The sequence below is a fragment of the Sebastes umbrosus genome, chromosome 13 (assembly GCF_015220745.1).
Source record: "Sebastes umbrosus isolate fSebUmb1 chromosome 13, fSebUmb1.pri, whole genome shotgun sequence".
In the NCBI taxonomy this organism is placed as follows: domain Eukaryota; kingdom Metazoa; phylum Chordata; class Actinopteri; order Perciformes; family Sebastidae; genus Sebastes; species Sebastes umbrosus.
In genome coordinates this window covers 13,998,339-14,016,753 of record NC_051281.1, presented here as the reverse complement: position 1 = coordinate 14,016,753, position 18,415 = coordinate 13,998,339, and the positions used below count along the sequence as shown (strand labels likewise).

At 36.8% G+C, this 18,415-nt stretch overlaps 1 long non-coding RNA gene across 15 annotated transcripts in view; it reads right to left on the bottom strand.

Moving 5' to 3' along the window:
* LOC119500680 overlaps positions 1-15,926 on the bottom strand; it is a 186,243-nt gene extending 170,317 nt beyond the window's left edge. For 4 of the 15 annotated variants that reach the window (XR_005209666.1, XR_005209665.1, XR_005209659.1 and 1 more), the window contains exons 1-3: positions 15,570-15,741; positions 15,409-15,462; positions 6,760-6,910 (exon numbers count right to left, since the gene is read on the bottom strand). This is a non-coding gene — a long non-coding RNA (uncharacterized LOC119500680). Of the gene's footprint in view, positions 1-6,759; positions 6,911-15,408; positions 15,463-15,569; positions 15,745-15,771 lie in introns of those variants that run through there. The other 11 variants (XR_005209667.1, XR_005209661.1, XR_005209669.1 and 8 more) reach the window with 5 other exon arrangements.
* Positions 15,927-18,415: the final 2,489 nt, after the last annotated feature.

Below are 18,415 nucleotides of genomic sequence, written 5' to 3'. Positions count from 1 at the left end.
TTATTTAATACCACTTGTGTTGATATCATCAGGGCAATGCTATATGCAGTAGATTAAACTGTACAGACTCTACAGTCTGTCTGTGTTGATCCAAATATACAAAGTTACTGTGATTCCACAAGGATCTCAGGCATGATTGTGCTAATCACCTGACACACCTGATTTCCCGATTCATTCTCTCCATTCATCTTGAGCAAATGTAGCGACAGCTTGCAATCTGTTTGTTTTGAGTTGTCAAAAAGGAACCAAAGGCATGTATCAACATGGAATAAATGCTACTGCAAGATGTCACCAGCTGCACATGATATGATGAATTACAATCATATGTTAATCAGCCAGAGTTGCAGTAATGGGTTGTTTACACGGCGCTCCATCACAAACCTTCTTGGACTGTTTTCTCATATACAGATACGGATTCTTGAACAGACAGGAGTACGCTACCGTTTGCAATACTAATGAACAGATTTAAAGTTTTTTGTTTTTGTTCCTTTTTATTGTGTTTGTTTTCCAGCAGCATAGGAACAACTAAAAATGCATTTATGAAATAAAAATGAAAAATTAACTGAGTTCGCTCATGCGTTTATAATTACTTTGTTTAAATCTGCCTGCCTGTTTTTGTTGTTGTTGTTGTTACACAATATGTAAGACAACTTCCGCCAAGACTGCATGACAATATTGGAAACCCAATAATGTTTTCATCCTTCATCACTCACTGTATTTCTCTCCGACATGCATGCAAAATCATATAATGTATGTGTATGTGTATGTGTATGTGTGTGCGTGTTCTGTGTGTGTGTGTTGTCGAAGGTTGGCCACAGAGCAAACAGCAGTAGGTCCAGCAACAAGGTCAATACTAGCGTAAATACCTTTTTATTTCCCCAGCCACCCACAGTGTTAGATCCTGCAGTTTGTCCAGCAAACTTACTAATGACTGGAAGAGCCTCACTGCTTCACTATTGTTTTCATTATCCATAGGTGGCTAAATGAGGAGAATATAGAAGGTATATACATACAGTAATTCATTGACGCTGATATTATATGATTACATGATTTGCCTATTCAGTAAGAAAATCAATATTTAGGTTTAAAGAGTGTTAGAAGCTGGGACATTTCCCTATTCCAGGCCTGGTTACATTCATATAATGTACAGGATTAAATGGATTTCCTTTCTCCAAAAAGCTACACACTTATTTTGGAAAGTGTTGCTACCTTACTCATTTGATAATATTGGAAAACTCTGACTGTTTACATTTTATATGAGACAAATCTACTAATTAATTACTGCAATTTCAAAATTAACCTTAAATTATTTAAATATAAGTCAGGACAGTGAATATTAATATCAGCTAACATTGTCATGAACATAGATCCACAAATTACTATTACACTATGACTGATAAAAAGTATCCGAGATAGATATTAAGATATATATCACGATATGGCGTCTGTATTCAAAATCACATGTAAATCAATCAAACTGCTGTTCAGTGACTATTAGAGCTTTTTTCACAATTCTCTGATTTCAGCTTCTTAAATGTGAATATTTTCTGGTTTCTTTACTCCTTGTGGACATTAAACTGAATATCTTTGAGTTGTGGACAAAACAAAACATCTGAGGACGTCTTCTTAGGCTTTGGGAAACACTGAATGACATTTTTCACCATTTTATAGACCCAAAAACTAATCGATTAATCGAGAAAATAAACAGATTAATCGATAATGAACATAATCATCATCATGACATAATTCCAGTGACTATACAATAATACAATACGATGCAGACCAAAGGCAAATGGTTTGATAGCTGAAACAAAAAAAGCATTATCCATCCAGTCATATCCCAGTAAGTAGTTAAGAGTAAGTAGGCGGATTCAGAGTTCTCCACAAAAGAAACAACTCACCACCTGACACTTTTGCATCTGACTAGTACAACATCTCTATTATGAAGTGTATTGAAGATGAAGTATAACTGGTAAAGGCACATGAAGTTTCCAAGTCTCAGCTGACTTCAGGACTTTGTGGACTTCATCCACAAAGTCTCAGGCTCAATGAAAATAGACATAATCTCATAGGGAGTTATTAAATAAGTGGAACTGCAAACAAGGTAATATTTTCAGGAAACAACAATATAGCTAAAGTAATTATTACAGTATATGAAATACGTAGAGGGACGCTTGTGCTGCTGTGTAAATAAATGAGAATGAAGAGTAAATAGAAACATCACAAGCACAGACACACTTATAAACTATGCTACAACTAAATTGCTTCCACACTCCATGGGCTCAATATGCGATTTAAAAGAGCCTGGCGGTGGCAATATTCCTCTGATATGGTGTTTAGTTTTAATAGGAACCCTCAGCTCAAATATGAGCTGACAAACACAGCAAGACAAACACAGTCTCTCTCCGGCAATGAAATATACACTATCAAATAGACCTGTACCTTTTTGAATCCGCTGTGTGGGTGAAACTAAAGCGCAGAACAAACAGCATTCTGATATGGCTTTGAGGGTGATAACAGCGTCTGACAGGGCGGAGAGAGCAGGCTTTGGGCTCGGTGCGAAAACACAACCTGTGATTGACATGATTCTCTGGCCTAAGAGAAGTTTACCTTTTAATAAGAGCTCAGAGAGGCCCTCTCAACAACCTGGTCCAGGCTCTCGCCGACAGCAGGCGACGGCTGGGGAGGTGCACGTGCATGCATTTATGTGCGTGTGGAGGTTGATTGTGTGCGTGCGTGCACATGTGTGTGTGCATCGACGCACATGTGTGTCTGTGCCCACTTGTAGCAGATTTCAATCAAGGATTTCAGCCATGCCCAAATATCCCTTCTCTTTTGGGCCAGGTTGTTTGAAGAAAATGAGTGGATTCAGGATCAAGAGCCTTTCTGGAGGAATTTAAGTCTGTTTGAGGATTATGACTTCTTCATCCTGTACAAAGCCCGCAGAGAGAGCTATATGCTAGCCCTTGGAGGCCAGGCTTACCAATGCATTCCAGACGGCGATATAGACGTGATAAAACCCAGGAAAGACATTATAGTTGTGGGCACAAGATCTTCAAAACAACTACAGGTGTTGAAAACTTTCCAGTTTAACTCTATAATAGTAATTATTTTACAGTGTAATATGCATGATGAAAAAATATTATTGGTGGATTACATGGATTGGCAACAGGGTTGGAAATTAGCACCAGTCATCAGCCAAAAGCTGGTAAAATATGCAAGTGGCTGCTAGATTTGCTTCACTCACAAGCCAAAAAAAACAATGGTAATCTATTGCAGTGATTCTAGAAGTGGGGTCAGTCTTGCTTTTCAGATCAATTACTTGAAAAGTATAAATGCTGTAAAGTTGAGTCCAAATGCAATTTGAATAAAATGACCCTCTGTCTAAAATGATATATGTGTTATAAACATGATTCAAATTGAAATGTGTTTCTGTTTATCACAATGAAACAGGTCTGAAGTATTTAGGTTGAAAAGTTTTAGAATACAAATAGTTCCAAAGGCATCTAACAGTACAAATGGTAGCAAGCAAGAATATGCTTTAATCGGTGTTGCTATTAAGAGGGGGTCCTTAGAAAGTTTTCTTCCCTGTGAGGGGTCTCTGGCCCCAAAAGGTTTGAGAACCCCTGATCTATTGAGTGGCTGGTAAAATTCACCAGCCATTTTGAGGTGGACAAAAAAGGTCAAGAGAGGGAGAGTGAGTCAGTATTTTCCTAAAGAGTTTAAATATGTACGTTATGAAATAAAACAGCCTATTGCTTGAATATTGTAGATCTTGTTTTGCTATTTTTCACATGTACTAGTCATGTTCACAGTTCACACTGCCGGTTATAACAAGAAAGTGGCTGGTAAAAAAAAATTGTTTTGAGTTTGGGATCCACCAGCCACAGTGTCAGGTGGACAAAAAAGTTCATTTACAACCCAGATTTGCAATAATAAGAAGATACAAAAGAAGGTGAAGAAAGTCTTTTCTCCTAACCTCACATAATGCCTGTGGAAATGTGTCCCTTAAACATAATTGCAAGCCAGCTTTCTGTCTTTGCAAACATTTCTCTGTACTTCTAACGCTTGTTTCTGCCAGGGTTTGTTGCTCTGAATTCAACAAACCGCTGTGAAAGCCACACCTCCTTCCATCTGACTTATGAATTATAATTAGCAAACTAACACATTCCCTGCCAGCTTTGATCAACATCTTCAGGTTTCAATCAGCCTTTATAGCATCGACAACATGCCTGATCTGTTTCTGAGAGATGTCACCACCACTGACCTGTCCTTCATGGAAAAGCCGAAATGACTGCGACTGCCACTCTAGAGAAGCTTCATTAGTTATACAGCTGATGAGTGAACGGCGGTATGTCAGCCAGCTAGGTGTGGATCATCTCTGAAGGGAGCCGTGATCAAATCTGTCATTATTTACCCTGTTTACAGCGTAACCTCAAAGCAAAACAAGAAATCAATAGAAAATGGGGACAAATTACTGTAAGTGTCAATATTTAAGACAGCTGAGATAAAGGGCTCTCAGCCTGTAATAGATTCTTTCCATTTACCTTAAGCTTATCGAGCAGAGGCTTCATCAGTTGCTGATAAGACCATTAGTTAGTTGTTGATAAATTTGGTATCATTATAACACTAAATATAACAAATGGAGGTTGTTCAAAGGATAAAACCAACATCCAGCAATTACACTGTCTATTATTTTACAGTGTATTCTTTTTCCCTTCCCTTTTACATAAACTTTAGTATCTTTCTTGTAGCCTACCATCAGAAAGATTTGAGCATATACAGTTTATGATATACAGCAAAAATCCACCATGTATTGTAAGTGGGTCTGTAAGGTTATTTCAAGAAACAATCAGCCTTCAGACACCAAGTAACCTTCTTTGGCATAATAGACTAGGAGTAGGGCTGAATCTAACAATTATTTTCATTGTCGATTAATCGGTTGATTATTTTATCGATTAATCGATTAGTTGTTTGGTTTATGAAATGTCAGAAAATGGTGAAAAATGACAATCAGTGTTTCCCAAAGCCCAAAACGACGTCCTCAAATGTCTTGTTTTGTCCACAACACAAAGATATTCAGTTAACTGTCAGAGAGGAGTAAAGAAACCAGAAAATGTTCAAATTTAAGAAGCTGGAATCAGAGAATTTTGACTTTTTTTTCTTTAAGAAAATTACTCAAACTGATTGATCAAAAAATAATTGCCGATTAATTTAATAGTTGACAACTAATTGATTAGTTGTTGCAGCTCTAACTAGGAGCATTTAACCTTTTCTCAACTAGTCTGAAATATGCTAGAGTCTCTGCTTATATTTTTAAGCCCACAGAAGTATAAATGAGTAAATGCCTTGAAATATTCTGGGCTAAAGGGTTGTTATGCAACATGCTATGGTACACAACACTTATTAAATTCAACACTTTTAAAAAGATGCAGACACACTGATGTCAGCTATCTCCCAACAGTACAAGTCTCAAGAGAGTCGGCTTTGTTGAGAAGGTTACGGGACTTTGTTTGACCCCAGAGCAGTGCGACTCTTGGAACTGTGGCTCCGCTGTACTTCACACTTATATCTTTTGTTCTTGATCAAGTGCGTCCACCATCTATACAAAATGCAGCCAAACAGACCGAGCGAGGTGATCATCCCGGGCAAAGGAAGCGGCGAACGAGCAGGAGAGAGGAAGTAGCATCTCCTACAGACAGTCGCAGCAGGGGACGGACTAACTATAGCCACATCAATGACTAACTCTCACAGCAAGGACACCTCCCTTCACTTTGAAAAGAAAATAAATTAAACAACAAAGGGGACACTGACATTCACTGCCTTTCAGTTTATTGCACCAAATAACTGCTCGTCGTACGTCCAGCAAAAAAGGATCATTGTCGAGTTCAGCTGCCAGTAAGACAACGGTGAAATGAAAAAGCATTTCCTTCCCAGCAGGAATGATGGTTTTTATATGGATCGTAGATGAAGCAGAAAAAGTTCCCTCATCTACTGGCCTAATATGGTCATTCCAACGCAGGAGGAGACCCATCTTTGTACTTCTTCATGCATTACATACACAATCAATAATGGAAAAATATACACTGCAGAAGGCCTTAGTCGCACTGCCTACAAGCGGCATTGATAAATGATTTTGTGCCAGTTATGACAGCAAGGTGCATGCAGTGAAGAGAGTAGAAGGCCTTTTTAATAGTGCAAGGAGAGAATTAAATCAAACCCAGGAGGGCCTCCACTGGAAAGGAGAGATGCTGCATCTCTCTGCTCTAAATCACAGCTCTACTTAAGCCCAGCCCTCTCTTTCCCCATTTTTCTACATTATCAGAGGAAACCTGTCACTGCTGTCTATGGGAAAGTTTACAAATCATGATTTATCAGAGAGAGGATCTCTAAACACCTGTGTGAGAAAATAAGCATCCGGCGCATTATTATTTATAGGCCAAAAAGTTCTTTCAGTCTGCCTTTAAGTTAAGAAAGTATCTAAAACATTGTACCTATATTTTCACGATGTATTTAGAATTCTATCCAGTGCTTAAACGTTTGATGAGTGCCTTAAAACATAAAATAATAACAATATAATTGCCATTTTCACTATGGCCTGGGTGTACCTGTAATTTCATGTGCAAACAATGTGCTCCTTTCAAATGTAAAACCCTGTAGATCACAGCTCCTTATTATCCCAGGATGGGAAAAATAAAAAAGGGGACTTAAGAAGGAGTGAAAAGTTTCCAAAGGTCAAAAATTAATCAAACTCATTACCTGTGGACGAGAAGGATCCTGGTTGCTGCTAACTCGTTTAGCAGATTTTTAACCTCTATTTTCTTTTCAAAGGGGTGGAGATTCCCAAAGGAGCTGACGACCATGGCTTCTCATTTACAGCTGAATCATAAGGATCCTCCTAGGCCTGTTTCTGGACACACAAACATTACAGTTTTTAAAAACAGAAGCAAAAAAAACACGCATACAGCAAACTCATATAAATATAGACAAACATCATTATATCATACAGCACTCAGTTAAATATGGCATTACTTATTTCTAAACCTGAGACTTTATGCATTGAGAACCCAAAACCACAACCCAGTTTCAAGCCACTTTGTGCAATACAAACAGCCAAAGCCACACCAACTGGGGAGAGAAAATCCTTCTTACTGGCCACCAAGGCCAGTTGCTACCACTTTATCCAGTAAATACTGCAGAAGAAAGCCACAGAGCGAAAGCCGTATGAGGGAAAGAAGTGAACCCAGGGTGACGGGCACTCAGTCCACGGTCTGGTCTCTGCTCCTAATGCAGAAGTTTCTCCAGGCAGGAGCTGCTAAATGAGTAAACGCACTGATGACAGAGAGATGCAGATGGTTGGATACATAAGCCTGAATGAGCACAGAGCTTTATATGTAAAGGAAATATATTAGGAAATCACTACTGCAAATATCTAAAAAATACTTAGCTGTCACAGTGTGTAAATATATGTTGCTGAGACTGACGTCTTCAGATAACAAAACAAAAATTATTACATATTACATATTAACTGTAAAAGTAGGTGATTCATCAAAAACAGTAATGATGCAGATAAAATAGAAAAGTGTATTTAACATGTTAACATAATTTGCAGGAAAATGCTCAATATTAATGTTTTTTTATAATTAATTCTTTCCCTTAACATTTCAGATAACAATTCTATACAGTACTAATCTGAAATAGGAATTTGAAATTAATCTAAAATCAGGGATCAGTCCAGATTGTTTTCTCACAGGGAAAAAGATACCATTTAGAGTCATTTCTCACGCATAAATAGCTCTGAGCCTAATTTGAGCTGATTTGGGTTGTTAGGTTTATGGGCCTAAAAATGCCGAATGTTTGACGGTAACATTTTGACAAGCTACAGAAATGTAAAGACACCATTCAATTGGTAAAAGTCCCCATATGGTGGTAACACTGTGAACTGGTCTTTAAAATCTGATTAAATCTACACAAACAATTAACCTATTACTCCACCCCCCTCCTGATTAGAAAAAAGTAGTTATTTAATTTTAATGTTTTTATTTAACAATTTAATTAATCTCTGATGCAAAATAAGTAATGACAATAAACTGCATTTTAACATGTTAGGCCTTTAAAAAAAATAATTTGTATTAAAAAATGAGTTTAACTTGAGTCTTATTTTCCCCACAAGAAAAAAAAAAATCATAAAAAACAAGAAAACCGTTAAATGCTCTAAGGGAAGTCCAGGCTGTAAATGTGCACAATATTCCACATTATATACATGTCATTTCAGAGTGCACTCCAAGTGACGCAGTGTCAAATCTGTGTGACAGATTTAGGTGAACGCTGGTGAAGGGAGCCCTGCGTGGGGAGAGCGGCTTAAGGCTGACTCAAGCAGCCAGTACAAGATCTCCAGCAGGCAGAAAGGAGCCCTGCTCGCCGCCGAGCCGCTGCCCGTCCAGCCCACCGCCACCGACGGCCAAGAAATAACCTGACACCATTGCCATCTTCTGACTACAGCCACACATGACTCTTTGTGTCAGCTTCATACTCAGGAACTTCATACAAGTTGTATTTGCTAAGAGATTGACAAGAACACAAAGCCAAATTTTAGAAAGCTATAACAGACATGGTCAGCAAATTAAAAAACACATATAAACATATCTAATAATCTGCAGACTGATTTGGTCTATGAAATGAATTGTATACAGAGCTTGAAGTGAGAACTGAGCCACTGTTTGAGACACATACAGCATGTGGAGGTTTCATATGTGGAGCTAATGGGTTTTTTTTATTATTTCTAATGTAATGTCTCCCTCTTTTGGTAGCTGCTGCAGAAAGAAATCAGGAGACAGCAATTCCTGCAATTACAATCTCCGTCACCTAGATAGGATTCAAAATAGGAAGATCATAACGACTTTGTTATTTGTATTTTAATCGAAAACAGTTAATTTGAGTTTTTGTAACTGAGTGGTCTATGTTTTTATGTTTCATTGTAGTCTATGCAATGAAAACGGAATTTAAATATTCTATCTAAAATCACTGGGGGTATAGGGGTGTTTTAAATTAAGACGTGATGAGATGTCATAGTTTTCTTTAGTTTGTTCGTATTTGATTACACTAACGTCAAAGGTATGTTGTCTCTGAGGGCTGGATGCTGGTAAGGTTATTCTCAAATCTGGGAGCTTCCTGACATCTAGTGGACAAAATCTAGACCGTTTCCAGCAGTAAAGGCCAGCTGCAATGCAAGTGCAAAAGCCCACATACACAGTACATTAATTAAAATATTTAATCACGATAATCACATGATTGTCCATAGTTAATCACGATTAATCGCCAATTAATCAAATTTTTTTCTGTTCAAAATGTACTTTAAAGGTTGACTTGTCAAGTATTTGATACTCTTATCAACATGGGTATGGGCAAATATGCTGCTTCATGCAAATGTATGTATATATTTATTAATGGAAATCAATTAACAACACAAAAAAAATTACAAAGATTGTTTGTACATTATTGTTATTTCTGGGTACCCACTTTTTAAAAATGACAAACCTTCGCGACGCAATTCCACAATAGGCTTTATCTATAAATCGTGAGGGGCAAATTTGTGCGTAAATGATGATTCTTGACGGCAATTTCCACATCACCTTACATTATCGTGAATAGGTAAACCAGCCATTTCAAAGAGATGTATGTTTTTATAAATCACAATTTTATTTTCTGCACATGTTAAATACTTAATAAATAAGACCAAATAAATGCATTTAGACTGAGAGTTAACAGGCTCTCGTGTTTTTCCTCTCATCAGAACAGAATGAATGCTAGCCTTTCATGTTAGATTCAATGTTAAAAGTAAGCTACAATTATCAGAACAATATGAACATTCAGGCTCCCTCATGTGGCCCAAAGGTGTACTGCAGATATGAATCTTAAAAAAAAGACCATGGAAGCAAATTTATTTGGCGACCCCAATACAATCTCCTGTGACCCACCGAGTCTTTGGGAATGACTTGCCAACAGTACCATTCATATACTTACTGTAGATTATAGATTTATGAATCAACAACCAGCAGTCTTCAAAGACATAAAACTGTTATGCTTTGCCATTATTCCATCATACTGTCATTGTATATTATTTTGAGAAAACATGAAATAAATGACAATACAGCTCAAGATTTTGCAGGGTTGGCTGAACCAGACTAGAGCCAGTATTGTCAACTTGTGCTTGCAGAGGTACAATACGATCATGGGTTGTTTGTTTAGGTTCTGGGGTGCCAGGAATTGGCAACGTTACCATTGCACATAATAATAATAATAATTTATTGTGTTGGTTGTTGGTATTACGTCACCTGCACTCCTGCATCTCTGCTATGTTTACATTAAGAACCACAGGAAATAAGTCTTGACTTTATGTGGCACCTTTGAGATTTGCAGTTGTAATGCCAAATAAAAGTAACCTAACCCAAACAACACATCTCTGACAGACTCAACAACAAAATTTGACACTAGAGGCTTTACACAAGTGGTACTTTATTTACTGCAGAAATATTTATCTGAATTGGAGATGTTGCTATTATTCTTCACATCTTTAGCTGATAGAAGACGTTAACTAATTTAAGACAGGGCCAGAATGTTTTCCAATCATATATAGCAATATTCTCAGTTAACAATGTTGAATACAGCACTTAAGCTAGTAGACATAGAACTGAATGCTTGCCAGAATCAATACTCATTTTTATGGGGCCAAATTCAAGATTGGAAATTGTGAAAGTAATTGAGGCCAAGAAGTTGCTAAATAGAGGTTGGTTTATACACTATGGGCCAATAATTGTTAATTACTAAGAAATCCAGGTTATAGGCTTAATAAATGTTGTATTCACAGCCTTTGGAAAATTACCTAAGAAAAGGGAGCAGAGCTGTTGGCTGCCAAGCAATTAAAAACGCATTTTTGAAAAGCTCAAAGGCAGTATCGAGGCAGCAGGTGAAGGTCTTAGATATAGTATACAACAGTACTAGTAAGATTCTTGTAGGCAGTGGAATTAAAATGTCATATTTACCTAACCAGTTCAAGTTTAATATTTAGATGAAAAGCTTTTTTATTCAATAAGGAAATACTGAAGGATCATTAATGTTGTCTGCAAAGTCATACATGATCTTACATTATAAAGAATGCAGGGGCTACTGGCACTTTAAAGCGATAGTTCGGGTGTTTTGAAGTGGAGTTGTATGAGGTATTTACCCATAGTCAGTGTATTACTTACAGTAGATGACGGTCGGTGTGCCCCAAGCATCAAGAAACAGAAAGGAGCAACGACCCCGGAGCAAACCAATGTACTGCTGTGGAGGGGATGACAGAAAAACTTATTTAAGCCACCTAAAAAAAAAAAAAAAGAAATCCGTTTAAGTGTACGCAATATTTAGAATATTTTTACGACAGCGAACTGAACTGAAAGTGAAACGTATCTATACTGTTTTTGTCATCTGAGCCTGATGGCCTTGGAGGGAGCATAGATACTGTAAGTGTCACTTTCAGTTCAGTTCCCCGTCGGAAAGGAGAAGGAAAGGACTGACGGCAAGAGCAAGATAAAGTGGTGGAAAATATTCTAAATATAGCGTACAGTTAAACGGATATCAATTTTTTTTAGGTGAGCATGTTTTTTAAGTGGCTAAAATAAGTTTTTCTGCCATTCCTGTCCACGGCGCTGTGTTGCTTTGCTCCGATGTCGGTACGCTGTTTCTCCACTTTTGGGGCGTGCCGACCATCATCTACTGTAGGTAATACACTAACTATGGATAACCCCACTTCAAAACTTCTATTTTAATACAAACCTCACATCATGTGTACATTGAAAGAGTTATTGATCATCATTCCTCTTGTTCATACTAGCTGTAAAGAGATCCCTAGATCCGGTGTAACAAAAAGATTATAACTTTGAGGGAAAAAAAACTTGATTTGGCTCTGAAAGCAGATGAAGTCTCGTATTAATATCAGCAGATTTTTTTTTTTTTACACTTAACAAGGAATGTGGATTTTACACCCTCATTTCTTCTCTTTGCATGACTTCAATGGAGTCATGCTAGTAAGGATCATCTTCAGGGGCAGTATGGGAAGGAGGAATGATTACAGTGACCAAAATCCATTTCAGTATACATGCAGATGATGCCAATATTGTATCAAGACTGACTTGAAAACAACTGAACCCTTTCATAACATAGAGAACGAAATATTGTTCTTAGACTATCTTGCCAAAGAACTGCAGCTGAAAATTTGCCAGCTGGCTAACACTGGAACTTTTAAAGAAATATTGATTGTGTGTTGTCCTTATAAAAAAAAAAAATATTATTGATCTGCTGAAAGCTCCACAATATCTACTACATGGACCTTGTGGTGAGACTGTGAAAAAACAGTTTTCAAGTTCAAGAAGGAACTTTTAATCTCAGTTTTCAATAGGTTGTAAATATGAAGTGTGTCTTTCCAGATGTTACTGTGAATCTGGAGTTATTCTGCCATTTGTGCTTAGCTCTTCCTGTAACATGAGCTTTTATAGCATTTTTCCATGGTGATTTAAGATAGGCATCCAGGTTAAAATGCCTATATACACACAATGGTAGTGTTCTTGCTGATATACATTTTTTTAATAATATGTGATCAAATGAAATCTGCAGTAATATTACAAAGAAAATAGGAATGATCTATTAAAGTATTAGCCACCACAGCTTGAGAGATAATTCCCTTACTGGAGCAAATCCCATGCAAGATATGCTTTTGCGGTTGATGGGATTAGATCATTTAATTAATCCCAGTGGGGAAACTAGTTTGGTCAGACAGGTCACAGCAGACAACAAATGAAAGACGCACATATTAACACGTATTCCAAAAGGACATTGGTGTCAGGAGCACGAATAGCCACTTTTAAAAAAATAATAATAATTTATTAGGCCTAGGCGTTTCAGTCATTTTTTAAGCAAAAATGTCAAACAATGTCTTGTTTCAGCTTTTCACATGTAAAGATTTGGTCCGATTAGGCCTAACGTTACTGTATGACAGTAAAGTGAGCTTCTTTGGGATTTGGACTGTTGGCAAGCAAATTGAAAGCATCTGTGGGCTTGAATCAATGGTTAATGGCTTGTGTCACTATTCTTTAACATTTATGCTAATAGATTAAACGATTAATCGAGAAAATAATCTACAGATAAATCGTCATCGATACAGAAATAATCTTTAGTTGCAGCCTCAACGTGGAGATGAAGCAGTCGACCAAATTGATGGATGATGGATTACTAAATGGATTTCCACTCTAATGAACAATTATATAACAAACATGACCAGGGTCTAAAATTAAGTTTTTTCCTCACGTGCCACTGTGGCAGGTCACTGAACATTTCTACTAGCCACACATTTTTTTTGTCTGCCACTTCTGAAATCTATGTAGAACGCTTTAAAATTGTAAACACTAGGACTGTGTATCGGCAAGAATCTGGTGATACTAGACGTATCATGATACAGAGGTTCAATTCAATATATTGTGATATATTGCGATACTGTTATCGCAATATATTGCAATTTTTTAAAATCTAATTTTAAGAAAACTGTCATAGTATAAAGAACACACTGCCATATGCATAAAATCTGACTACATTTTTATGCAATCAGGATAATAGGATCTGCATTTGAATTTATCACAGAGGGCGCATATGTTTGCAGATAAAATAAAGTATTGACTGAGTTCATCTTTGTATGTAAACTATTAATTAGAAATCAATAAAGGGTTTTTGAGAATCGATACAGTATCACAAAACTTAATATTGCAATGCTGAATAATATTTTTTATATTTTCTTCCACCCCTAGTCTCAACTGTGTCAGTGGTAACAGATAGTAGAAATATGGATCATATAACCTTAATTCCTGACTATTTTCAATTTAGGAATTGCTTTTTAAAAATTCTTAATAGGAAAACTGCCATGGTGGCAGATGACCTGAAATGTTTACCTGCCACAGCCAACATTTACCCTGTATTTGACAGGTGGCAGGTGCTAATTTTATTCCCTCAACATTATAAATGTCAGCATTTAAGCTCAACACACTTTGACTGACCTTCAAACTCAAGTATAGTTTGAACTCTCCACCTGGTTCCTTTTCTCCAAAAACATGTTCAAATGAATCAGGAGTCAAACCAATTATAGAACCAGTCTTTTTTTGTAGGTTTGACGTTACTTCTCTAAGCTGTTGCATTACTGCCAATGATAGGTCACCACAACACACGTAACAGCATAAAACAAGGCACCACTAAACTCTCATAGTTTCCTGAGGAAAACTGTAACAGTTAACGTTACCACAGCATTCACATGTGCAAAAGCAGTTCAATACCAGGATCTGAAATTAACCTTTTTCCTCACCTGCCACTGTGGCAGGTCACTGAACATTTCTACCGGACACTCAATTTTTCTGTCTGCCACTTCTGAAATCTATGTAGAACACTTTAAAAATGTAAACACTGAGTCAGTGGTACCAGACGGTAGAATTATGAAATATATCATGTAACCTTAATGCATGACTATATTAAGTAACACTTCATTTTATAGGTCTGCAAATTTCATGGTAATTAGGGGATAAATTGCAAGTTACCTATTTGAAATTTCTTTGGAATTACTGCCAAATTACCCCAAATATTTACCTCAAAATGTATCGAAAATTACTTTAGTATAAACATTATTTAATAATGATATGCTAAAATAGTATTTAATGGTTAAAATAGGGCCTTTAGGATTGAGAAGTGACTGCTCTTCATCGGAGGTGGAAAACTAATAGAAGGCACTTCTGATCAGCACAAATCTCACCATTGTGTGACTTATTGTCTAATAAGAAAAAAATTAAGACATTTCAAAGAAGTTATTTGCTAATTATTATCTATTTATCAGCAGACATGTAAATAAAGCATATCAATTAACTTTGTATTCTTTTTCCTGGAAATGTATTAAATTAATTACCAATTATTGAGAAATAGAGGAATATAATTATTAAATAATGTTTATAATAAAGTAATTTTTGATCAATTTTGAGGTAAATATTGATGTAAATATTGGGGGTAATTTGGCAGTAATTCCATAGAAATTTCAAATAGGTTACTTGCTAATTATCACCTAATTACAGTCAAATTGTCGGACCTGTAAAATGAAGTGTTACTATATATTTAATTTAGGAATTGCTTTTTTTAAATAATATTTCTTAATATAAGGAAGACCTATCTGCCATGGTGGCAGGTGACCTGACATTTTTACCTGCCACAGCCAATATTTACCCTGTTATTTGACAGGTGGCAGGTGCTAATTTCATTCAATACTATTCACATTCAGAGAATAAACAAACAAAATTAAAGTTTTTTAACAATATAGTGAGTGTAATCATCAGTAGGAAGACTAACCGGTGTTACGTTGAAGTCTGTCCCCCCTGAAGTCTGTTAAGTGTCTCCTTCCGGCTACAATGATAAAAACGAAGTCGCTGTAAATTGATATCCAAAAAGTTTCCAAAACATTTTCACATTAGATAACGTTAATAATAGTCAATAAAAAATATCTAGGTTACCTTAAACCTTTTCACAAACGTGGACTCAACAGGTAATAACGGTAATAACGGTAGCTAACGGTTTGGTGTGACGTTGGCGTCAATTAAGCTAACGTTAGCTAACGCTAGCATTTAAGCTAACTACCGTTACTAGGTAACGTTAGAGCGTCTTGAGACAAGTTCCTAACTTTGAAAACCAAAGTAGGTCGTGTTAAACACTTACCGCTGTTTCTCACACATTTCCAGGTTCATCATGACTCTTATCCGTTTCATCCAGGTTTTAATCGGGTTTTATCCGGGTGGGGGGGAACAAAAATATTCCAAAAGTTGATTTAGACCAATTTTTGACTGGTGTGGTGGGTGTGCCATCAAAATATGGCAACCGGAAGTGACATACAACCTGTGCGTCATCAAAAATATAAGATAGATAGATAGATAGATGGTAACTTTATTGATCCTGAGGGAAATTCAAGTCTCCAGCATCACAGTTCCATAGTGCAAAACATGTTAGTAAAAAGGCAGTAAAAAAGTTAGTAATGCAAAGTACAAAGTACAAAAAAATATACCAGATATAAAAATACAAGGAGATGAAGAAAACTGTTAAAACTGAATATAGTGCAGGGTAACTCCAGTAGCTTCTATGAAAGTGCACTGTGTGCATTATTATCTGTCCTGACAATATGTTGCCTAGTAGGCCTACAGTAGTAGCCTATGTGCTGCCCACTGATCTTTTTTTATTATTATTCAAATGTAAGAAACTTTGACTGTGGTGCAGGTTTTCAAAATTAGTGTCCATAAAATGACTGTTGCTTTTATGTTTAGATTAGGCTACATAACCCTAATAACTACAGCTCCAGAGAGTTTGACAGCAATTCAGGGGCCGATTCGGTAGGTGTACATTGCTAATGATAATATTGAGGGATTGACAGAGAACAGTCATCATTAAGATTACAATCACATAAAGTGTAGGCTTACTATTTGATTTGTACTGTAAGGAGAAGAAAAGAAGCAGGTATACAGAACAAAATATGCATCAATAATGTAAAGATTCACAGTAATAAAAAGAGGGTGGGAACATATCATATACATATCATGGACAAACATACAGTAATAAAACATACAATATACGTGCCAGCAGAATTCTTTGATTTAAATTTAAAGCCTGTCCTCGCTCACACAATGCCACTATTTAAGTTATAGTACATATTGCTATTAAATTTTGGCCTTCGAGGCAACAGGAGAGTCATACAACTATCTCAATATCTGACACTCGCATTGAAATTTCTTAAACTGCTTTCACATCAACTGAACCCCTTTTTTTAGATATTTGACAACCTGTACAGTAGGTTTAGAAGCATGATTTTTGTTCAGAAAATACCACTGCAATATATTCTACTGTATGTGAAAATACTGGTATTTTGTTATACCTTCTGTGAGATCATTGAAATAATTAGGATTCATCCTACAACGACCATGATTATCCTTATAGCAGTTTAATGGAAACCATGTGTTTACTTTTCACATTGTCTGATCAAGAAGCATCCTGTTGGAGGAAAAGGAAATTGTGACCACACGGTGGCACTAGAGGAAAAGTCAGGTTTCAGAGATGTTTAGGTTTGCATGATGCAATCCCCTAAAGCCTCGCCACTAGCATTTCACCTGTAAAGTAAATTAATTTGTCTTGTTATAGTGCTTACTGAGAGTTAGTCAAGTGGTAAACTTCCTCACCTCTGGAGTCTCCTTTGCTTCAGACAAGTTCCTTTTTCTTGTCTGTGTCTCTCTTACAGTAATTGCTAGTCTCAATTTTGCCCTACAAAAAAACAACAGTCACATAAATACTGCAGTAAATTGCTAGCACACTGACTCCCATGGCAACTCACCGGTTTCTGTGGTGCCAAAGCCATCTGGAGAATGTATTGTATCAGACTCTAGTATAATATACTGTAAGAGTATCGCTACCGCAGGACAGATGGAGAGAAAGGAGTGATCAAAGGACCTTTTTCCCAAACAAGGACAGGCGCCTGGCAAACTAATGAGCTGTGAACAAAGGAAATAGTCCAAAGTAAAACAAGATATAAGAGGATGATGTCTAAGATGACTGACAAGTACCACCTATTGGGTTATAAAAAATGATAATGCTGTAACAGGGGATGATGTGTGCTGTGTAAAGCCTCTTTAGTATGTCCAGTGAGTTGTCAGGGTAACACTTTCTTAGATATTTATCAAGATAATGAAGAAGTTAGACAACCTGCTGAACTACAAACAACTTATTATCATCATCTCTGTTGCCTTTTTTAATCTCCTCTCTCAGAAAGCCACGGTTCAAAATGTCTGACTTGAAAAACCCTGAGGCAAATTTTAAGGCTATTATATCCGGGGGAAAAAGTGCTGAGGTTCTGTACTTCTCTATGCAGAGAACCTGGCAACCTTTACGTGGACAGGAGAGTGCTGTCAGTCATACTGATACCTATCTGGACTGATTGAGGCAAATAATGAATGGTGACACCATGATGAAGACTGCATCCAGTACACTACTGCTTCCTCTTCAACATGAAAGTGTCTGGGGAGAGTGCGATTTGGGGAGAGACTCTGGAGGACTGCAGGGATATCAGCTTCAGGTTCAGGTTGAGGTCACCAGCTGAGCATCTCCAACTGAAGTTGTTATTCTGCTTACTTTCACACATAAACTGCACCAATCTGTAGGCCTTTCTTGATAGAGAAAGATAAGATGAAGTGCTGCTGCTATAATGTTTCCATCATTAATGCAAAAAGAATAATACCTTAGTTTGAATGGTGCAAATATATTGACAATTCTCTTTCTGTGCACTAGATGGCACTATTGTCCTGATAATACTGTATGGTGGTTA